This window comes from Aricia agestis, chromosome 16, assembly GCF_905147365.1.
Source record: "Aricia agestis chromosome 16, ilAriAges1.1, whole genome shotgun sequence".
Taxonomy (NCBI): Eukaryota; Metazoa; Arthropoda; class Insecta; order Lepidoptera; family Lycaenidae; genus Aricia; species Aricia agestis.
Window position 1 is genome coordinate 7,110,034 of NC_056421.1, and position 25,181 is coordinate 7,135,214.

Consider the following 25,181-nt stretch of genomic DNA (forward strand, 5'->3'; position numbering starts at 1 on the left):
TGTATTCCTCAGACAAATAGATTAAAATGGAGAACGATTAGTTTCCTAATTAAAAAGAAGTATAAAAATAGTCTGGCGATTCGGAATCTGCGGTGATAATAAACGAGCGAGATGATTTGTGTTCAGACGTAATAATTAAGCAGCGACGCCACTGTCCTTTGTCAAGTTAGGGCGTGTACGCACTACGTGACAGTAGGAAGAATCTGTGTGACGTCAGGCAGCCCAAATATTATTTAATACTTTTTTTATACAAAAAAAATATATATTCTTAAATACAAAATATAACTCGTATTGAAGAGAAATATCAGAGACCGTAAAGTCTATAAAAGAAACTCATTGTGGTTAATTTTGTGTCACTTTTAAGTTGTAAGGTCATTTTAATCATTAAGGACAACAAAGTATCTAAATAGACTTTTAAACGATATGACAAAACAATAACAATCCTTTACACATAGCATCGACTTCCGTTTCAGTTTTATCTTGGTGAAATATCAGTAACTAATGATAATTCCTAATACATAAGAGGAAGTATCAAGCAAATGACAGAGAAGTGACGTCACATCTCTTGCGTCATTTCTGCGGCATCCAAGTGCGTACACACCTTTAATCTAATAAAGAGAGCAGCCGCGTCTGGGCTTCATTGTTTTATAACCTTTCAACGTTCCTCCTTGTTTCTTACGTGTACCTTATTAATGTATGAATGCGTATACGTCGAGTATTGTGCTTACGTCTATTAAGATAACAAAGAACTAGACTGCAAAGAAATCCCTCGAGCACGCTCCGAGATATTCCAAGAATTTATTTATAGCTACAATCGTCTTAGAATAAATATCGCTATGATACTGAGTGTATCAATTTACATAATTGTAAATTAATACATAGGTCTGTCTATTAAATACGTAAGGGGATGAAGTGGGTAACTAACGATTTGAAAATGTTAGTTTTTAGCACAAATGGAGGCTTTAGGACCAGGAAAATTATTTGAAATAAAAAATGTGGATTTTATGAATATCTAGATATATTATCTACTCTAGATCACGCCCGCAACTCCGTTGCGACAAATTTCGTTTATCGCGCGGGAACCTTACATTTTCCGGGATAAAAAGTATCCTATGGATTCAAAGTATCTCCATACCAAGTTTCAGCTAAATCGGTTCAGTGGTTTGGACGTGAAGAGGTAACAGACAGACAAGACAATAATATTAAGTATGGATCAGCCAGATGTTTACAAGTTACAAGTAGATAAGTTACAAGGTTCGTTTATTTTATTTTTTATTCATTTAGGAAAACTTACAGCTAGACTAACAAGTAGTTTAAAAATAACACAGGAAGGCCAAGTACAAATTTTCACAGATATAAAATACACTAGAAATGTTAAACAAGAAACAAAAAGCAAACAAAGGATAGAACAGTAACAAGTTTGATATAAATAACAATTACATATTATGTAAACGCATATTTATTTACTTATTTAAAAAAAATTGTATGTTATAAAATGTTAGTTATCTACTTCGTCCACTTACGTCTTCAATTCATAGTGTAGTTAATTCGGTTGACCACAGCCGACCACAAATCGGAGCCCGACATCTGTTAGACAGAATAATAAATAATGCCATTGAAACGTCCGTGTCACTACTCACTACGTATATTTACTCACTACAACAACCTAGGACGTGCTTGTATCACTGTTTAAGATGTTGAAATTTTGGTTGAAATATTAAGACAGCTTTTAGGAATAGGAAACTACATCAAAATCTACACTGTAGTCCAAACTATATTTATTTGGATTTATATTTATAAATATAAATCCAACATAGTTTGGAGTTTTGGACTGCAATATTTTACGCTTAATATGAATAAACTAGCGACCCGCCCCGGCTTCGCACGGCTATAAAATATATTATAGCCTTAGATGTCACTCACTGAAGAAAATAAATGATTAAAATCGATTCATTAGTTTTTAATTATATTCATTATACCCTGGCCCTCATCATAGTAAAAGGAGGGGAAGTAGGATAACTCCGGCCCAATCCGCGATATAATTACCTACTGTCTTAGGGTTGTCAATTTTAGGCGGCGGGTTGGTGTGGGAGGGTGAATCTACTCAAAATGTTATTTTAGGCCAAAAATTGTGTTTTTTAAAAAAAACCCTTATATATTGCTCTGAATGTTTCTGGTGTTAAAAGGCACCGAAATGGAATTCCCTTTCTGTAACAGTCACGAAAAAAATTTAAATAATTTAAGAGATATTTAATATTAAGTAAAAACTGTTGTTCATGACAATGACAAAATTTGTGGAAAATGACGTGTTTACTTAGAATAATGACAATTTGTTGAGAATAATGATTATTTTAAAAATCTTACTCATATTCGTGCTGATTATAATATTATTATTATAAACGCCTCCGTGGTCCAGTGGTTAAGAGCATGACTCTTGACTCAGAGGTCTCGATTCCCGCGTTGGAAACATATTGTTAATTGTTATTTACAAGGCTGGTAAGGACTTAGGACATCGCAAGCTGATCACCTGATTATCATTGTTTATAAGTAAACCTACTCATAGTTTACCGTTTACAACCAGCTGCAGCACCACCAAGTTGTCCAAACTAGAACATAATATTATAACTGTGTAGTTTAGTTAGCTTTATCTATGACAAACTGTCATGTATGTTATATGTATCGATGAAATTTATAGTAGATGTGAATAAGTGACTAGACTACATGAGGAGGCAGGTGGTATTATGGATGGAACTTGTAAGTTTTCGAAACATTGATGTAACTTCTTGGAAGTAAATAGTGACTGTAATGTCTTTGGGGTACTGCAGGCTCGCTAACACACCCAGTACTATAGCTGCAGAGCGCACGTCTACTCTCGGTCACTGCCACATTATAACTGTCAGTTTGACAGCGTGACAGATGACTTATAAAGTCTTCCCAAAGTCACTCTGACATATTGGCGACTCACTGAGGCCGCCATAACAAAAAGAAGAAGGGAGTTTTGCGGAGAATGTAAAAGAGTGATGTTGTGTTTTTATATTATTTTTCTAAAATTGTGTTATCTGGGTTTTTAATGTGTAATAATTGGTAGGATATTAACCATTAGATATTCGTTATCGTGCACAAGTGTGGGAAAGTGATGTAATAACCAGAAACGTGCTCTTTTGTGTTCCCACCCTCCAAAACTCCATCGAAAGTTTCAGTAAAGCGTCTACCACTTTACTGAATCGACCGACTTGACTTCTTGACTGTATTGACTTTATACTTATACTTTGACTAGACTTTAGACCTGACTGACCTGACGATAATATAGAAAAAATTGTATTAAAGAATATTGTTTTCCCGCCATAATATTATACTCGACACTGGCCATGGTTATAGCCGAAGTGCCATAGGAAAGAAAAAAAAGAAGAAGAAGTTATACATAAATCATTATATACCCCGCGTTCCATTTGATGTTAAAAACACCGTACATTACGAGTATCATAAATTCACCGTAGATACCCTTGTTTGTTAATTAAACCAACTTTTAAGGCAGAGTACCAATGACACTCTTACATAGGCATTTCACAAAGAAGCCATAAATAGGAAGAAGAAGATGTTAAAAACGATCAAAACAATCATAAAATTAAATTAAGAAATTTAAAAAAAATCCCTCCAAAAAACATTAAAAAGTAATGAAATAATATTTACTGACTTTAAGTTTAAATAATTCCTAAGAGTAAAGTAATATTTTAGTCCATAAAAATGTTGTCAAGGTGTGTCGGGGGACTTTTAGTCCCGGGAGAGGCTAAGGACACCTTTATCCCGGAAAAATGTACTGACATAAATCACCCCCAAGACTTTACACAACCTTTAGGCCTTCAGCGCCCACAAGGGGGCGTTATCGCCCACTTTGGGAAAGGCTGATCTAGAGGAACGATTGAACAGTTTTGGAAATATCCATAAGTGGCCAAATAATATAAACATATAAGTTAATCTAGCAGCTTTGTTTCCGTATGAGATGTGAGAACATTCTTAAGAGCGCATATGACCCTAACTCGACTACATACTTTAACCTAGATCTCAAAATCTGTAAGGTCTAGAAAACTGATTTTTTGACACAAGTAAATTCAGTTCATGAAGATTAAATGCTCAAGACGAAAACACGATTACTGAAAAAATGCTCGATAGTTTCTTTTTACAAAAAACCTTGTTTTAGACACATTTTTGCTTGGATCTTCGAAGTTTGCTGTCTTTTCTTTAATATTTTTTAATATCTAAAAAGGTATTGATAATACCTAAATTTGCTCAAAACACTTTTTTTTATAATCATTATAGTTCGTCTTTTATTCAAGTAAAACTAACTCGGCGATGATTCCGCGCCGTCCTTTTTCACCTGGCATATGAAAGACTGAAGTGAGTGTGAAGAGGACGATGATGGATTTTTAGAGTCAGGTGAGCTCTTAAGCCCATGTTTGAGTCCACTGTTTATCATTTTGGTCAGCTATAACTACCTATAAGTTTAAATTGAGGATATGAAAAATAATTAATGTTGACCGTTTTTAGTTTCTAACAAGCCAGACATTTGATAGGAGTTTTATAACAAACACAAGATTTTTAAATATGCATTTAAAGAAGTATATGACCTAATTTAAAGTTAATAAAAATATTTTTTTCAAATTCATCACTTTGCGTCGAAAAATACGTTCACTTTGCCACGTGAAAAAGCGACATAAACAGGACAAAGAGTCTACAAATATTTAATTAACAGCCATAGCCATCAAAATATAGGCATACATATTAAATGCTTGTACACCCGGGTTTATCGCGGTGTCATCGCTACAGCGCCGCGCGTCATGACACCGCTATGCGTCATGACACCGCTACGCGTCATGACACCGCGGCGCGTGTCATTGTGTCATGGTGCGGCAATTGTCATCGGCAATCAATCGAAACGATCGCGTCCATTTTATACGGACACACGAGGGATTTTGTATAATTTTAATAGAAACTTGGCTTGTCCAATACCGTTTGGCTTTTATCAATTTTTATGACAGAACGTTTTGTCGTTATCGGAAGGAAAACGTTTCCCAATTGCTTTTTATCAAAAACTCCCATCGGCTACGCGTTCTTTTTAATAGAATTTCAAATTAAATTAGGTTGAAATTTGCATTTTACTTACTTTGGAAATATTAGGTTCATGCGATATTATCTAATAAGTAGATAATAACCAACAAACGAACTGAAGGATCACTTATTAGTAAGCGATAGTCGCGGTCCCTGTATTTTCAAAAGTGAATCCGTAACCCCCATTAGGTCACTCTTCCTGGGTTGCAAGGTTCCTGCTTCATTGCTCCCCACACCTTTAGGTACTCGTAACCGTAGGGTTACCTCGCTCATTTAGCAAAGAGCCACTGCTTTGTTTCATCCCAGTGACTGCTCTTCTGATTACAGCGGGGCTAAAATGGTCACATTTAGCAATTCCTCTCAATCAATTCAGCAAATGAATTGTCAAAACTGTCAAACTGACAAATGTCAAATTAGTACGAATTACTAGACATGAATTGCAAGCAGACTTGCATTTTGCGATTTAAAAAAAAAAGAATCTTATTATGATTCTAAATATGATTCTCCAAAGCGACCATTTTAGCACTGCAGCTTTAATGGGCCCCCATAATATTATGAATTATAATTTTAAATCGCAAGACGCAAGTCTGCTTGCAATTCATGTCTAGTAATTCGTACTAATTTAACATTTGTCAGTTTGATAGTTTAGACAATTCATTTACTGAATTGATTGAGAGGAATTGCTAAATGTGACCATTTTAGCTCCGCTGAAGGAGTTAGAAGCAACAAACTCATTTTTTTCGAGCAATATTTGTGCATGAAGTGGGCGAGGAGGCCACCACCCACGACTTCCGACATGTCACATTAGATATTATTAAATTACAAACGATATTAAAGTTAGATTAATATCACTCGAGTCCATATTTTGAGACTAGTAAAGTTAATCTTAGATTATGTACTTACATAATATTATTTGTTGTCTCTCTCGTTCCTAATATTTATGACAATTGACAGGGTAGGCTCAAATAGAAAAAATACGGTATAGCGCACACGTACACGGGCTTACACAAATGCATAAAACTACGCTACTTCGCGTTATCTTTTACGTGATTGGTCGAGCGCCATCTATGCAGACACGCACGCACACACTAATAAAACTACGCTACTTCGCGTTATCTTTTACGTGATTGGTCGAGCGCCATCTATGCAGACACGCACGCACACACTAATAAAACTACGCTACTTCGCGTTATCTTTTGCGTGATTGGTCGACTGGGAATGCATTAGCGTAGTGTGACGCACACATAAATGAATTTATCACAATATGAATGGAGAACAATCTGCCATTTCAAATTTCTCCACTGACATTAACGTAGTATAGAGACAAATCAAACCGACCATAAAAGTGTCATAATCCAATCCCGCGCATTACAAGAGCGATTTATTTTGCCGAGCGCTTAATTTTTCTCGTAAACCTTTCAGATGTCTCCATAAAAACAATATCTGGTTTTACTTGCGGCATCTTCATCGCCAACTGTACGTCTTACTTACAAGAAAAATGTCACCGGTACAGTACTAATAATGATTTTACTATTTTTAGGCTTAGTGCCTGTTTCGCCACTTCCTATCCACGTATAGGCTATCCACCAATTAACTTGACAAATCAAGTATGGAGAATCTATCAAAAAAGTTGTGAATACCCTATTTGACACTTTATCAGAAAGTGGTGAAACAGGCCCTTAAAAGTAGCATCATTCATTCTTCTATCGAAAACTTTTGCTATAGATATTATGTATGATCAAGACGCATATAGTCCTCATTTAGGCTGATTATATGCGTCCGCCCGAACGCGCGGATTGGCAGCTACACCGCGAGATCACTGTCTAGCAATTATTGTATGTAAATTACAGCATGACGTCGCCGCTATTTAAAAATTTGCTACATACATTAAATATACTCGGGCGTTCGCATGTAAATCTAGCCTAAGGGCGCGCTTGTTCTACTATTCGGAGCGTGCGAAGTGAGTGGAGGGGGTAAAGAAAGCGATTGCCACGCTTGCCACGGCAAAAATATGTAACCAAAGGGGCTCAGCTAATAGTTAATCAAACTTGTTAATCTTGTTTTGAAATTTTTAGAAATTGGTCTTAATTATTTTTGTATCGTAGACTGCAAAAATAACAGCAGAAATAGGTAGTCAGTATACAAATTTAATGTTTTTCCTAAATCCACTAGAAAATTAGATCAGATATAAATGGATAGCTGCTATAAAAATGAAAAAGTATGTGATTCGATATAACCTAAAATTGCATTATCAGTCAAGTCAATTTTTATTTGAGTTGCATTTTATAAAGATATTAATTGAGTACCTAACTATTATTTTAGTGTTGATAAATGGTGGATCACCATGGTCTCTCTCTCTGGACAAAACTTGCAGTAATAGTTTCATAGAATATTTCATTTAAATCCAAAGTACCTATCAGGTGGAACTTGGAAGAAATAGTGACTCACAAAATATGACGATAAACCAGATACTACTTCTGGTTTAACTGATCTTTTAGAAGCTGGAGATAGAGTATTGAATGAAAAAGGTTTTTCAAGTTAAAGAATTCATAGTGAAAGCAATGATATTCTATGTTACTATTATAGAAACTCATTGATTGAAAGTGTACCTAACTCAGAAACATGAAGAATGTTTGCAGTGTTTTAGTAAATTTACAGACTCCGATTTTCTTCAAGAGTATTAATGTTGTAAAAAATAAATAAAAACAAGATTTTTAAAAACATTACATTTATTTTTTTCAAGTATAAAGTATTGCTCATATTTTTGTTACTGATTAAAGCAGCAGCTGATTATAAACGCAGCTGCATTTTACTCCAGCACCAACCCGATGGCCTATCATTATTATCTATCTGTAAGAATGAATAAAAATGTTTAGACTTGCTTTATCAAATGTTTAGTTACGTTTTTTGGTTGGTAGAGTACTTACGTTTGAACTTGTTTCATACTGGTGCTAAAGTCACCGATGTTCGGCGAATTATATTGGCTCGTATTAAATAACATCGCCATTAGTTCTTAGCTCTTCTACATCCCTTACATGTCCTGCTAACACCAATTTATTTCCTTTTAGCATAGATTGGGCCTTGAAACTTATTGGGTGTTTTACACACTCAAAACCAGTTTTTTATGATTATATTCATTTTCCACAAGTAGTTTTTAACTAAATATAACCCAAATACCATAAATTATTGTTCTATATATATTTTTTTTGCTTATAATTATAAGCAAAAAAAAAATATATAGCTGTACGCTATAGTACAACCCGCGCAGAACACGCGCACGTCTCATCGCGCCCTAAAAAGTAAAAGACGATTATAATATGCATCTTGATTCTTGATCTATAATAAATAATAATGCATATAAATAGCATTTAGCAAATCTATAAAATAGAAGAATGAATGATGCTACATTAAGCCTAAAATAGTACAATTTTAACTACTTGGCACTTTTGTCTTCGATAATCGGCCTGCTCTATTATTTCGGTCGAAAAAAGATTTTATCCAAAGCTTTAACAATTTATTCCCATCCTCGCAAAATTAAATTTCACAAATTTAACGTTTTCAGAAAGAGCGAACGAGTTCACTTCATCAGGGTTTACTTAAACCGAATTTGATGTTTAGTATGGAGATACTTTGAGCCCCGAGAAAGGACGGAAAAAATACCGTTCCTGCGCGATAAACAAATTTTGGCGCAACGGAGTTTCCTGTATCATGGACATTGATAAATGTAAAAATAAATAAATAAATAAAATGTATTACCTATAATTAATGTAAAAATTGTTGGATCAATTCAGACCGCAACGCGACGAGGCGAGGCGAGGCGAGGCTCGGCGCGGCATAAATTTGTAAATTTTGTATGGAATTGACAGATTTAAATTGCGTGAGACGTCTTGCGAATCTTTGACAGATTCGCAATCCATTTATTAGTAGGGGAGAGGAAGGTGCTAATTGTGTAGTCACTCGAGCGTCATGGAGACCTAGTAGGTTTTTTACACTAGGTAAAAATGATAAAAAAATGATAAGATCGTTTTTTATTTTAGCGGTGGGTTCCGAAACTGCAGCCATTTTAAAGTTTTGAAAAAGAAAATATATTCAGACAACAAGGACAAAATCATTTAGTTTAGTGCAAAATAAAATATCTGCGTAGCTTAGTTTAAGGAAAATATGAATCCCCTCCCCCCTATCCCCTATCTTAATCTGACAAATCCGATGACATTTCAATATTTAAAAAGAAAATTAAGCCACCACGTGAGAAATCTGATTTCTATACCATGATAACTAGACACAATATTATGTCGGAAGCCTTAGATACCGTACAAGCTTAATCTGACACGCTTGAGCTTATTCCGAAATCACCTCTTCCCCTCCCCAACTATAAATTTAGAAATACATCTACGCATCGCGTTGCTGTCTGAATCAACCCTTACAGAGCATTCACGGTAATACCAATTTCAGCTTGAGATCCTTTAAACATGAGTTATTCAGCACTTCACAACGTCGTCGACTTACATGACAATCACTTGGATATGAGTCTGTCAACTTGTCGAGCTGTCGAGTTTCGTCTAACTTTTATCCGACGAGTACACGACGAACGGCGAAGTCTCGACGAGGTGCTTTAAATACTCGCAATTTCGCACATGTCCCGGAGAATTTATAAGTCCCAGGGACTTTGTCAACAATATGACAATCACGATGAAGGTATTTTAAACTACCAGTCGTTGGACAGCTTAGGTCACTAAAGGGGGTGACAGACGTGCGAGTAAGTACGCGAACTTATGGCTCGACGATCTTAATCGCCTATGTGTCAGCAAACAGCCCCGAACCGCGAGCCTGGGGGCATGGTAATCCAGTGTGAGCGATTCTCGTGTGTCACCGACGCGAGTCGAGTAAGTTCGCGAACTTAAAACCCGCGTACTTTAAGTTCGTACGTCTATCAGGCACTTATCAAACATGGATGTTAAAATCTAATTTTGTGGTGTTTAATCGTCGTTAAAATAAAATACATAATAGCATATCATTATGAGAGCCTAAGTTTGCTCGGAATTTAAAAAAATAATAACAGAAATAAGAAATAACTTTAGGGATCAAGACTTATCCACACTATCGCTCCGTAAAAAAGCAGATATATTTATTATATAAAGCAAAAGCTCGTTAAATTATAATACAGAAGAAACAACCTATCTCATTCAAATGAAAACCTACAAAGTACGAACTATCGAAACTCCGACCGAATAGTATTGTGACAAGTCAACAACTCAAGCTGTTTACATTATACGCTATTGATTTCCGCATACAGCAACTGTCGGAACTACGGTAATCTCCATCCAACTTGCCCCCAACTAGTTCAACTCATGGGACTAAGTATACGCCGAATTTGAATATTGGGAAGGTAATATTAAGATATTATACTGTTCTCAAGTACGTAGGTGATACGAGAATAATGCCTCCATGGTCCAGTGGTTTTGAACGCGGCTCTTGAATCGGAATTCGGAGGTCGTGGGTTTGATTCCCGCGTTTGAAATATATTCCAAGGATATTACTGATAAACCTGATTGTTTGGCAAGTAAGATGTTAGATGATCCATGCGTCGGAGGGGCATGTAAAATGTCCTACGCCATTACATCTCTCGCCAGTCATGTCGGTCATGCGTCCCAATAGGTTAGAAGAGTAAAGAAATAGAGAGTACTCTTGTGTACTGCGCACACACTTGGGCACTATAAAATTACTCCTGCGTGGTTTCAATGAAAATTAATATACCTAGAATTAGCCTAGATACATGAGCATGATTCATTCGATTGTTCAGATGAGTTCAGTTGCATAGTTTACGAGATACGCTGTCAAACCAGACAACATCATTATTCATTAATTACTACGTTCATTTTAGTTCAGCTAAATTCGATGCTGTGGGGTTGTAATGAGTTTGTCAGTTAGAAAATAGGTAGAATGTAGAAATATTCATTGAACATACCGCACCTGCAGCTCTTCTGGATGTTGCGAGTAAATAAATATATCTAAGAGGGCAAATGAGCAAACGGGTCACCCGATGGAAAGTAACTACCGTCCGTAAGTATGGACTTACGGACGGTAGTTACTTTCCATCGGGTGACCCGTTTGCTCATTTGCCCTCTTAGATATATTTATTTATTAAAAAAGATAGTAATGAATTGTTGACTATTTTAGTTTTAAATTAATGAATAAACTGAACTACCTGTTTGATTGGGTTACCTATTATTATGCCTTTTTATGGATAGGAGAAACGAGAGAACAAGCAAAAGTAATTTAAATTAACGAAAGATTAACTTTAAACCGGCCGGCAAAAGAGCATCTAATGCCAGGTTTTTAAATTCTTCGACTGTAGCTTAAAGATTCAACAACGTTGTTGAATGATTAATATTTTGACTCCCATGACCCATCACAAACCCTCAGAAAACCGGCGTAAAATATGATTCATAAAAATTTATATTAATAAAACTTTAAAATAAAAATTATCTCAACTATAACACATGACGTCCTAAGTACGACTGCACAGTGTACAGCGCTCAAATGGTGTTTTTTTCTTTTTGTATTTCCACAGAGAACATTTATAATATACGCTTTAAATATTATCACCTTGCACATTTTTATCTCGATTCAATTGAAGGTTTTCATATTTTTTATGTGATTTCAAAATTGTGTACAGTGTAGACAAGTCTTTTTTGACAAGCAAGAAGTAACTAAACATAATATTTTAGTTCACAATAGACAATAACATTGTTTAAAGGTCTTTTACACACCTTGAGTAGAGATGCGAGGCACGCCGCACGTCTACGAGACAAAACTACAGTAGTGTGATAAATGTTCCACTTATTTCAGGTTTATGCCGGAAACTGTTATCTAACTTCCGGTTACATGCTTCCGCTTCAAATTTTAAAGTCGGAATTGAAGAGAATAGAAGTTAGGACAGTAAAATGACAATAATTTTCGGGGATAGAATAAAATAAGTATTATGCAATTTAATGCAATAGGGGTGTTACATAAATAAATGATTTATACGTGGGAGAGCCATGCTTCGGCACGAATGGTTCGGCTTGACCGGAGAAATACCACGTTTTCACAGAAAACCGGCGTGAAACAGCGCTTGCGATGGTTTCGCCGAGTGAGTGAGTTTACCGGAGGCCCAATTCGCTTCCCTATCCTCCCCTATTCCCATCCCTACCCTCCCCTATTACCCTATTCCTTCTTAAAAGGCCGGCAACGCACCTGCAGCTCTTCTGATGCTGCCAGTGTCCATGGGCGTCATCAGGTAACCCGTTTGCTCGTTTGCCCCCTTATTTCATTCAAAAAATGATAATATATTTCAGAATGTTCTACAAATATTTTTATAATAATATTACAAAAAGTAAGGTTAAATAAATAATGCATGGATCAGAAGAAACTAAAAATAGCAAGGAGTTAACAAAGACACTTGCCCTTGGTAGTAGATAATGTACGGTCTAAAAAATATTATTTATTTACTTACATAAAAAAATAAAAATATTATTTTACCAGTTTCTTTCCTCGTAACATAGAACCGATTGCCAACATAATTAGTACAGCAATAAGTTTACCATTTAATGGTATAATCCAGTCAGTAACTGCTAATGAAATCATACATATAAATAACTACGAGATAAGCGATTTCAGCGCTTGACAGCTTGAGGCGTTTAGCGAAGATATTTATCGCAGCGTTTACCGCTTATTGTGTTATTTTGTCAATTTTCTCCCTTTGTTGAGTTGCTTTTGTTTCGGTTTTATTGTTTTAATAAACCTTTAAGCGGTTGTTTTCTTATTCAGGACTTCTGATTGATGAAAGATACCTGCGGAGTGATTCACTATTCCCGTTTGACTGTTGAGAAATTTACTGCGTTTTTATATAAGACTAGCTGTCCCGGTGAACTTCGTGTCACTTTAAAACCTTCCCTGGACTTCTACGAATATTTTAAGACTAAAATCAGCCCAATCCGTTCAGCCGTTTTCGAGTTTTAGCGCGACTAACACATTTAAAAATCCATTTTTATATATAAGGTAATTGAATTATATTTTAAAGTTTAAACGAAACAAAAACAACGTGTTATAGTTACCAAAAGCATTGGAATACAAGAACGTTTTAACAATCGATACGTTAAAAGTGAGTGAGTTGGCTCGTAAGTGGCAATAAATTTGGCGAGTTAATGGCGGGAGTCGGGAGTCGGAGCTCTGAAGTGACAAACGAGATTTGTACAGCGCAATCAATGAGACTTAGTTCCCTCTCATTGAGGATAGGCCCAGTTGCGCCAAGTCGCTAATAGTTTGTCAAAATAGTAGCCTTTCAGAAATACGTAGAATGAAAGGGATAATAGGTTTCTGAGGTTTTTACAGGAGTACTAAGTACTAACTACTAAAAGCGCTATTTTGATAGCTAAAGCCTAAAGCCCACTTTCACCAAGTCGCTAATAGTTTCTCAAAACAGTACGTCTCTTTCAGAATTTTTTCTCTTTCAGAAGTTTATCTATTCACTAACACTTGATTGGCTTACGGCAAAAACTACCTATAACTTACTAATTTATATTATTTAAATTCAAAAAAGAAATTTTTAATGATTAATTTTATTATAATTTTATTATTAACGAGCTTTTGCCCGCGGCTTCGCTCGCGTTAAGAAGTATTATTATATACAAACTTTCATCTAATATTTTAACCCCTTGGGGTTGAAATTTATCAAAATCCTTTCTTAGCGGATGCCTAAGTCATAACATCTACCTGCATGCAAAATTTCAGCCCGATCCGTCCAGTGGTTTGGGCTGTGCATTGATAGATCACCATGTGTAGATAAAAAGATTATTAAAGTATAAAATATACAACGGAGTATTTTGTGAACCTTTCAAGTGCCTACCTATTGCCATTATTAATATCGAGCAAAAAATAGCAAAAATTTTTAAGTTAGGTTAGGCACTTGATAATTTCAAGTGCCTAACCTAACCATTATTGATTACGAGCTAAAAAGGCCAAAAGAATCACGTTTCTTGTATGGGATCCCCCCTTAAATATTTAATTTATTTTGTTTTCCGTATTTGTTGTTATAGCGGCAACAGATATACACAATCTGTAAAAATTTCATAAGTCCAGCTATAACGGTTCTTGAGTTACAGCCTGGAGACACACAGACGACAGACAGACGGACAGACAACGAAGTCTTAGTAATAGGGTCCGGTTTTTACCCTTTGGGTACGGAACTCTAAATAAGAACCTATTAACATATAACAAACAATCTACGTCTGTAGATATTTTATTTGTCCTTACAAATCTCCTTACCTTACAAGTCTCTTATACCCTAAAAGAGATAATCTAACAAAAGTGAGCCAACAAACGGGCGAACTTTGGGCGACACCTCATCATTTCCAAGACTCGGAACTCCCAAGTCAGGACTTTGAATAAAACGTGTCCAAGCTACGGTAACTTCTCAACTTAACGCAACATTAATTGACAAAACTTCAGCTCGGCATACATTTTTAAACAGCACTTTACTTTTTACTCCATATTTTACAGTTTTAAGCTTAATTTTTGGTGACTTCATTGTGTATTTTTTACACAAAGTAAAAGTTCGTTGTTGTATTTCGTTTTTAATATGAATTCGTCAAGTTATTTTGATTTTCATATTTATTTATTTTATTTAAACACTTCATGCAAATATTTACATAGGCGGGCTTAATGCCTAGTGGCATTCTCTACCAGCCAACCTTAGGTGATGATGAGAATGTTGAATAGGCGCATTCTAAAGCAATGAACAGGCGCATTTTTCTTTACTTTTGATTTTGATAGAAATAGGGTCCGAACCGATCCGAGCGAAATCCGACATAATATCGCTAAAGTTTTAAGTATCAGAATATTGACAGAAATTTGTCTACCGTCTATGCTGGTGCTACCTCTGCGTGAAAACATTGCAGTTATTTTAAATCTTATTGACAGACTTGCTGCCTTGTGAATAGCTTAAAAATGCATCGCATCGCCTTTTCACTTTTCAATGTAAACTTACCCTTAAAGTCTCAAAACTCAATTCTGATAAAAAACTTTATCTTGCATGATTGTTGATTAACACAGGTTTTGTAGATTATGTTTTTGTGGGCAGCAAATAGGGCTCGTAACATTTTGATACTTAAATGAGAAAGAAAGGAATTTTTAGTCACTTTTTTCTATTATTTCTAATTATATTGTATTATATTCGTAATACGACTACAGCATGCAATATTATTATCTAACAGCTAACAATTATACCAGCTCAAACTTACACAAAGCTAACGTTAACACGAACTAATCCTTTCCCACAGCTGTTTCAAACAATTGCATTGTTTATCTAAAAATAAAATGCTCTGAAAATTTTCAATGTTTCAGCGCAGCGTCGACTTTAAAATTCAACCTTTTTGTTACGGCTAAATTAAAATTTCTATTTTTGTTTTTAATACAGGCCAGGATTAATTCAGTAGTTTGCTGGTTTTAAAATAAAATGAGTTTATTTTTCGTTTATCGATTACTATTACTGAATAAACATAATATTCTAGTGACAATTTTTTTATACGAAATCAAAATTATATTTGAGTACTTAACTCTTATTGACTGAATAAATTACACATTAATTTTCTTTGACGTCAATCATTGGGCACCTGATGCAAAAACTCAACAAGTATAATACGGCTTCCGTCCACATAATGACCACAGTATTAAAACAGTAGAATAACTTAGGCGTCTCCTTGAAAATTAATTTGCTGAACATTGAGACAAGGTTTACGCGCGTACTACTTGAAAGGCGAGACCACACTTATAGACGTAGTTATATACTGTTTAGAAGAATATTTGGCCCTAACGTTTCGGTGTCTGTAGTGTAGTTACGCCTAGTGTAGTTACGCATTGTACCACAGATAACTAAATAGTTACTAAGTAAATTATATTCCTACAGGTTATCTCTACACGCTATAGCGACTATCGAGTGTGTAATGCGCTAATGTGTGCGTGCACGTGCAGCCTATTCCAGTGCAGCGCGGCGGTCTGAATGAAGATGTTCTACAATCAACTGTATTCATTTATCTTGTGTAATGACGATGCGTCCCTTAATTTATTACTAGCTTTATACCACACATGGCTTATTAATTATGCCTTTATTAGGGACTTCGTAATTAGCTCAAGTTTTTTTCAGTATTAAACAAGTCGTAAAATACTATAAATTGCACTTTTATGTAATTCTTTTTATAGCTATTTTAAAAAACTTAATTTTCACTCAGACTTAGTCGACGTCAAGGAGTTATTTGGGGCCTATTTAAACAACTAGTAACCATTAACCAAGAACCAACATAAAAATCTATTAATTTTAAGTTTTAGATGTTTTTGTTCACTTTTACCGTTAAATTTGACATATTTTGTGAAGCTTTTAAGTTGGTCACAGAGTCTGTTCATTTAGTTTTAAATTTTCAGACTATACGGAGTTAATCTAGATACCATCCTACTAATATTATAAAGGCGAAAGTTTGTTTGGATGTATGGATGTGTGTATGTATGGATGTTTGTTACTCTTTCACGCAAAAACTACTGAACGGATTTTAATGAAACTTTATAGTATAGCTTATACATCAGAATAACACATAGGCTACAATTTTAACCGACTTTCAAAGTGGGGGAGGTGTTATGTTCGTTTTCTTATATTCAACGATTACTCCGCCGTTTGTAAACCGATTTTCAAAATTTTTCTTTTGGTATATAGGGTATCATCCCAATTTGGTATTATATTCACAAAAGGATCCATAAGTAATCGAGGGAACTCCTCAAAACTTATAGGGAAACATGTGGTGACTTCGGTTTCGTGAGAAGTATTCTAAGCATATGCTACCAACAAGTAAGATTTTGCACCAGACAGAGATATACCGTGGTTCGGAAGGTGCTGAGAGAACTCCTGATTCTTTATAGATACAAGTTTGAGAGTTTCAGCGTTGTTTTAAGAACACAAAGCATATGCTACTATGCAAATTACATTCATCATCATGATCATCATCATCATCACTACCATATTATACCATTTCATAGTCTTTTAGATCGAGACTCGAGTTTGACAAGCGATAATTAAAAAAATCTATACCTACCTAATATTATAAACCTGAAGAGTATGTTTGCTTGAACGCGTCAATCTCAGGAACTACAGGTCCGATTTAAAAACTTATCTCAGTGTTAGATAGATCATTTATCGAGTAAGACTATAGGCTATATTATATTATCCGGGGAAACATTATGGGAAAATGTACGGTTTCTGTAAAATTCCTAATTTACGCGGGCGAAGCCGCGCGGGACATCTAGTAAATCATAATATATCTTAGGTAACGGAGAAGTAAGAACATAGGTTACATTTCACCACATTTTCATTGATACTAAACCACGGGTTGGAAAGCTTTGTTCATCAGTACAACCATCAAATATTCATAAAATCAAGTCCACGAAACGTTGGTAAACAAACAGTGTGGTATTTACATTGACACTCAATAATACATGTACATGGAAACATGAAAGCAAAACTTGTTAGTAAATTGTTTCGTTACTATCCATACATTAATATTGTAAATGCCAAAGTGTGTCTGTCTGTGTATCTATCCGTCTGTTACCTCTTCACGCCCAAACCGCCAAACCGATTTTGCTTAAATTTGGTTGGAGGTACCATGAATCCCGGGAAAGCACATAGTATACTTTTATCCCGGAAAATGTACGGTTCCCGCGAGATAAACGAGTTTTGGCGCAACGGAGTTGCGGGCGTCATTTACGGCCGTTCCCAATATTTGATCTATCTCTGGTTTTGCCCTGCTAGAGATAGTAATAGCTCACAATAATTGACATAAAATATATGTCTCTAATGTCTAATTTGATAAATATTTATAACGAACTAACGGCGGTAAATATTGGGAACCGCCGTTAGTTCGTTATAAATATTTATTTTAAATCATTAAACAAAACCTACTAAAATGAGTTATTTGAGGAGCGCAAAAGGGTTAAATCGACCCTCGACAGGGGTTTGGACCCTATTATGTTACGTATTGACGCTTAGGGTCGTGTGAATAATCTAAAATGAAGCGTATTTTTGTATGACATAATAGTCTAATAATATGTGAGTACAAATTATGTTACATATATTTTGTAACAAACATTTTAAAGTGAAATTTTATTTAGCGATGTTTTGCCCTTTTCGGGATTAAAGAATGTTAAACTCCCGTATGAACACGTGATCGAAAATCCGTAAAAAGGATTGAATAGAGCGCCGGCGCGGCGTGGGAGGAAAAGGGCGATTCCGCTAGAGACGACCCTAAACACGAATTTTTAAAGTATAGCATTTGTTACATTTTTTTATTGACTTATAAATAAAAAGATGTATATTTACTAGCAAAAGAACTTTTATGAGTAAAAATTGTAATTTGAATGATTTAGAGCATTTTGAAGTGATATCATCTAACGGCGCGAGAAAAACTGCTTATGCCACACGTGATCATTTTTACTCTAAATCACTATCTCGAAGTTGAATTTCATTACTTAATATTGACTGTATAACATAAGTTTCTATTTCAGTGCAAAAAAAACAACAAAATAGTTTTCAAACATTATTAAAGGAAAATTGCCATGGTTGCACCCGCGATAAAAAAGGTACAAAGGTTTAGTTTTCTTGCTAAAATATGTTGTTAATAATTTAAAACTTTGTGAAAGTAAGGAGAAATGTGAGGGAAATTAGAATTAATCATTGGAACAAACTATTTTATTATTTTTAATAAAAAAACAGAACCTTTAAAGTGGTTGCGCCCGCGATCGAAGCAGTACAATTGGAAATGCAACATTATTTTTTTTTATGAAATAAGGGTAATAGGGAGAACAAATTTACGTGGGAGAGCCATGCTTCGGCACGAATGGGTCGGCTCGACCGGATAAATACCACATTCTCACAGAAAACCGGCGTGAAACAGCGCTTGCGCTGTGTTTCGCCGAGTGAGTGAGTTTACCGGAGGCCCAATCCCCTAACCCCTACCCTATTCCCTTCCCTACTCTCAACTATTCCCTTCTCTTCCCTTCCCTTCCCTTCCCTACCCTCCCCTATTACCCTATTCCCTCTTAAAAGGCCGGCAACGCACTTGCAGCTCTTCTGATGCTGCGAGTGTCCATGGGCGACGGAAGTTGCTTTCTATCAGGTGACCCGTTTGCTCGCATAAAAAAAAAACAAAGAACAAACACGGTACAAAAAGGTGTCAGAAAGAATAATTTTATTACGAGGATGTTATGACAGATATAAGTTTATATGAGAAAGTCGGACTCCCGCGGGGATCCTGAACAAACGCCAGCGTACTTTGCCTCTAACATGACCTGTATCTCCTGCTCATAAGGATCATTTTTGTACACCTCCTGTGTAAAGTTATGGTCGGAGTATACATCAATCACTCTCTATTAATTCCCTTACATCAAATATTATGGCGGCATTCAATCCGAGATAATGCGTTTGGGAATTTTGTCTGTTGATTCTTTTGTTTAAGATCGCAAAAATAGTTTGACAACTAATGTTTTTAGGCGGGAAGAATCCGAATAGAAATTCAGCAGCTTTTGATTGGTTAACGGAGAAACGTTTAACCAATTACAGAGGTTGTAAAATATAAACTTGTGTCAAAACAGAAACTCTGCATTATAAGTGGATTAAATGAGGAAATTTTTTTATTAATCTAAATTGGATTAAAAATTAAAATACAGATATCATGTGATTGAACAGGTTTTATTTTTTAGGCTATTTGAAAAAGTTTTAAAAAAGCTCTTTAAAAAATTACAGTAAACAAAGTACCCATAAAAGTTACCCAATTTTTGTAGAACCACCCGTATTTATCTATACTAGAGATCGCCCAATGGTCGAAATTCGACCTTACTTGCAACGACATTAGGACTACTAATAAAATTTATCGCCAACAAACTGAAATGCAGTTTGGCGGTTTTTAGGATAAGGACATAATGTTGTAAAATAATGGAATAAAATATTAAAAAAAAAAAAAACAATAATCCATTTTCAAGTTGTCAACTTGTTGTCAACAGACTTCAACCATAAATAAAAGAATACAATTCGTATGTAGGCTTGTCACTCAAAAATCTGTAATTTTTCCTAGTAGTAGTGTCGTAGTGTGTGTAACGTTTTATTTGTTAAAAATATATATGATAAAAGCAGCATTTTAAAATAATATTAGCTCGATGCACTCCTTCACCATATAAACTATAACTGTGCGAAATTTCATGCACCTACGTTTCCCCATTTTTCGTAAAAAGGGTTACAAAGTTTTTCTCTCACGTATTAATATATAGATTCTATTCTATAACTTTATTACTTTATCATATTATAACTATAAACCTGAAGAGTTTGTTATTTTGTTTGTTTGAACGCGCTAATGTCAGGAAGTACTAGTATTTTATGAGTATCATTCGTCTGTTATAGTTTTGACACGAAGCATGGACAAATCTTATATATAAAATTCTCGTGTCACAATGTTCGTTCCCGTACTCCTCCGAAACGGCTTGACCGATTCTCATGAAATTTTGTGAGCATATTGAGTAGGTCTGAGAATCGGCCAACATCAATTTTGTCATACCAAAAATTATTTATATGGCAAAACAACGTTTGCCGGGACAGCTAGTAGTCCTATAAAATTGTAAAACTGGCCCCAAAGCGCGTCTTAATAGCTTCATTAAATCAGAATGGAGATAATATAGTCGGGTAAATCGCTAATAGCCGAGTCATCGAGAAGATCAGCAACGTAATCGATTTTATAAGTGCCTGTCTAAAGCCAACTTGCACCTAGGTTTTACTTAAACCAGGGTTAATCAAGCGTCTTTCATAAATACCAAGAAAGAGAGATTTAAACAAGATATTAAATCAAGGGTTAGCTTTGACTCAGATCTGCGCTAGTTAGCTTTAGTTATTACTACCCCACTATAATGTTTACTTGCCGACGTCAAAATGATTAATTTTTTACCTAACAGGAAAAAAGTAGGCTTATTAAAAAGGTCGGTATTTTTGATGCCTATTACTATAAAAATAGACGATCTAGGGACCAACACCTACATAATATCATGGAAATAAACAGTCTTTCAAGAGTCAAGACACATTTACTACAGAATATGAATCCAAAAAATTTCGCCGTGTTTAAATACAAAAGCGTCAAGTTTTTAATCTTCACTAAATTCGCGTCCATTTTAACGAAACAAACAAAATTGCGATACCCAGTCAGATAATGTCCGAAACGAAACTTTGAGCAAGGATTATGCTGTATAAGCTTAAAGGTCAAACGTGTTTAAAAGGGATAATATCAGCCCGATATTTTATTTTTCGAAGAATGAATCTTCCCGTTTATAATTTAATCCCTGAATGTTTTGTGGAATTTTTACGATCATCTAAGGGTGGGTTTGCACCAGAGGTGTAGTTATAGTTATGGTTAAGGTTATCGTCAAATATGGCGTCCATTATGGAATTTACTAGGGATTTGACAGTTCATTTGACATTTTGTCATGGGCGTATATAAGGGGGGTGTCCTGGGGGTCCGGACCCCCCCCTCCCCATTACTATCCATCTTACTTGTCCAATTTCGACAATAATATATTCTGTACCTCGCTGATTAAAATTTGCCGATTGCTGCTGCGGAACCCTTCATGGGCGACTCCAACTCGCACTGGCCGCTTTTAACACGCCCGTGCATTTTGTTATGGTTAAATTTATAGAACTTAAAGTAAGTTGGTGCAACTCACCCTTAATGTTTGCGATTTGGTTTTGTTACGGCATCGTAATCTATTGAGGATCTAAATATTTATCCACAATGATATGCGAAAGTATGTACCTGTCTGTTAAGTCTTCTCGCCCAAACTGCGGGACCGATTTTGCTAAAATTTGGTATGAAGATACTTTGAGTCCCGTAAAAAAGGATACTTTTTATGTCGGAAAAATGTACGGGCCCCGCACAATAAAATAATTTTGGCGCAACGGAGTCGGAGTCTTCTAGTTTATTAGAAATTACTAGCTCGCAGCTTTGCCCGCAGTTTTTCGGGATAAACAGAAGCATGTATTCCTATACATATATGTTTGTTTTGCCTATATGTTTAAACTTTTCTATCTATTATCTTCAGTGCTGACCATGTTTTGGCAAATAAAGTGAATTTAAAGTGATATAATCTATACGTCGAAACTTTGTTTATTACAATTCGAATTCTAATAATAAAACAACCTAATTATATTAAATCTAGATGGCAAACATCAGTTAGATAGCTATCTGTGAAGGCTCGCGTGTGAGCCACGCTAATGGAATGTCTAATGAATCTAATGATACTCAGCTCATTTAATTCATTCAATTCATGTACTTTTCTTGGTAATTAGCGCTAACAACTGATAGTTATACAGAATAAACGATAAAAGCATATCTACCGAGAGAAACTGACAGATTTTAGGGACCAGAATAACAGATTTTCTTAGTCAATCTGTCATTACTCTTTCGTAGAAAGGAACCCTTTTTCATTTGCTACCGAGGGAGACTGACTGATTTTAGGGACAGAAAGACAGATTAACTCTATTAGTATGTCACTTTGAAAGAAAACTTTTCTACATCACTTAATGAAATAGTGTCATTCTCTACAACAAGTGTCCATTTCATTTTGTAAACAATCATAAAACAAACTTTCCACAATAAACTGTGAAATGCGGCGCTAGTGGTGTTACTTTACAGAATATAACGTTAACATAAATATTACTTTCAACGGTATACAACTTTCTTACTGCATTGTTATTGGTTTTCGTCGCCACTTGTAAAAGGATTTCGATGGGAACGTACAGAAATTGTTTACTTACAATTAAGTTTGTTAAAACGAATTGGTTGTTAAAAAGATGTGTACATTTTAAGTGTTGCAGATTGTATCAAATTTTAACAATTTTACATTGGGTATAATTGTAACATAGAGTTTTGATGCAAAGAACTTTTAGCCAAATTGCATTCGATAATTTAACGAAGTTAGAAATAAAATATATATGAGAATAAAAAACAACGCATAGCATGCGGTCCTATCATAGGTAATATTTATTATGGTCTCTGTTAAGCATTTGTGTATTAAGCCACTGTATAAGCCATTTTTAGGGTTCCGTAGCCAAATGGCAAAAAACGGAACCCTTATAGATTCGTCATGTCTGTCTGTCTGTCTGTCAGTCCGCCCGTATGTCACAGCCACTTTTCTCCGAAACTATAAGAACAATACTATTGAAACTTGGTAAGTAGATGTAGTCTATGAACCGCTTTAAGATTTTGATACAAAAATGGAAAAATTATAAAAAAAATTTAGGGGTACACCGTACAACTGAAATAGATTTTTTTTTCATCTAACCTATGCGTGTGGGGTATCTATGGATAGGTCTTCAAAAATCATATTGAGGTTTCTAAAATCATTTTTTTCTAACCTGAATAGTTTCCGACATACACTCTTCCAAAGTGGTAAAAAGTGGTAAAATTACTACAAAAACTACCAACGAAAATTGGTTCAAACGAGATCTAACCAGTAGTTTTTTTTATAAGTACGTCATAAATGTTAAACCTTAATTTAACTTTCATTAAACCAACTGAAATATGAAAATAAATCAAAAACCTCTTAATTGCATAAAAATAAATCTTATTGCTGCTGCGGAACCCTTCATGGGCGAGTCCAACTCGCACTTGGCCGGTTTTTTTGTTAAATTATGCAGTCTTGTTATAAAATATTGATATAAATTTCACATGACTGCATTAGTCAATACGTAATTTTTTTGTGGGATGATACACAAAATATGTTTAACAGCGTCCATATTATTATCAATCAAACGACGCAATAGTCTATCAAATTCCACAAACTGATTACTGACTGCGCTGGAAATAATGGAATTACCGAATACTATGTCCCGAAGTAGGTATTAAGCTAAGTAGGTACTAATACCTAATCTTTGACTTGTAATTTAAATGAACTTAAAAAAAGCCCCTGTACCATTTCATACATATACATTCGATTTACTTTCGATCAAAAACTGTCCGTGTAAGAACTAAAGAAGCGTGAAGTCGTAAAAGTTAATTACAAAAAAGATAATAAAATAGGCCGTAAAGTTTGTATTTCTTTATTGGGGCCCTCGGGAATACGGCCCCACGGACCTCAGGAATTATGTGAGAAAGCTCAAGAGTATACACTATACATCCTAATTTTGTCAAACAAAATTACGTTCCTTTTTAGGGTTCCGTAGCCAAATGGCAAAAAACGGAACCCTTATAGATTCGTCATGTCATGTCTGTCTGTCTGTCTGTCTGTCTGTCCGTCCGTATGTCACAGCCACTTTGCTCCGAAACTATAAGAGCTATACTATTGAAACTTGGTAAGTAGATGTAGTCTGTGAACCGCATTAGGATTTTGATAGAAAAATGGAAAAATATCAAAAATTTTAGGGGTCCCCATAGATACAACTGAAACAAAAAAAAATTTTTTTCGTCTAACCTATGCGTGTGGCGTATCTATGGATAGGTCTTCAAAAATGATATTGAGGTTTCTTATATCATTTTTTCTAACCTGAATAGTTTGCGAGAGAGACCCTTCCAAAGTGGTAAAATGTGTGCCCGCCCCTCTAACTTCTAAAGTAGGGGCATGATAATTCTAAAAAAAATATATGATGTACATTACTATAAAAACTACCAACGAAAATTGGTTTGAACGAGATCTAGTAAGTAGTTTTTTTATACGTCATAAATAGTAAACCTTAATTTAACTTTCATTAAATCAATTCTGAAATATAAAAATAAATCAAAAGCCATTAATTTCATAGAAATAAACCTTATTGTTGCTGCGGAACCCTTCATGGGCGAGTCCAACTCGCACTTGGCCAGTTTTTTAAATAAAACAAGTATATTGATTTTGTATCTAAAACCGATTTTATTTAATTTAAAAGATAGCAATATTTTGTTTTACGCCTTCAGTAGAGAGAGATAGAGACATTGAATAATATGATAACATAACTTTAATTTAACAAAAAACTTAGCATATTATATTAT

The 25,181-nt window shown here is 35.0% G+C and overlaps 1 protein-coding gene across 1 annotated transcript in view; it reads right to left on the bottom strand.

Annotated features, from left to right (window-relative positions):
• LOC121734930 overlaps window positions 1-25,181 on the bottom strand; it is a 242,761-nt gene that overhangs the window by 205,778 nt on the left and 11,802 nt on the right. The gene's annotated exons all lie outside the window — the stretch shown is intronic.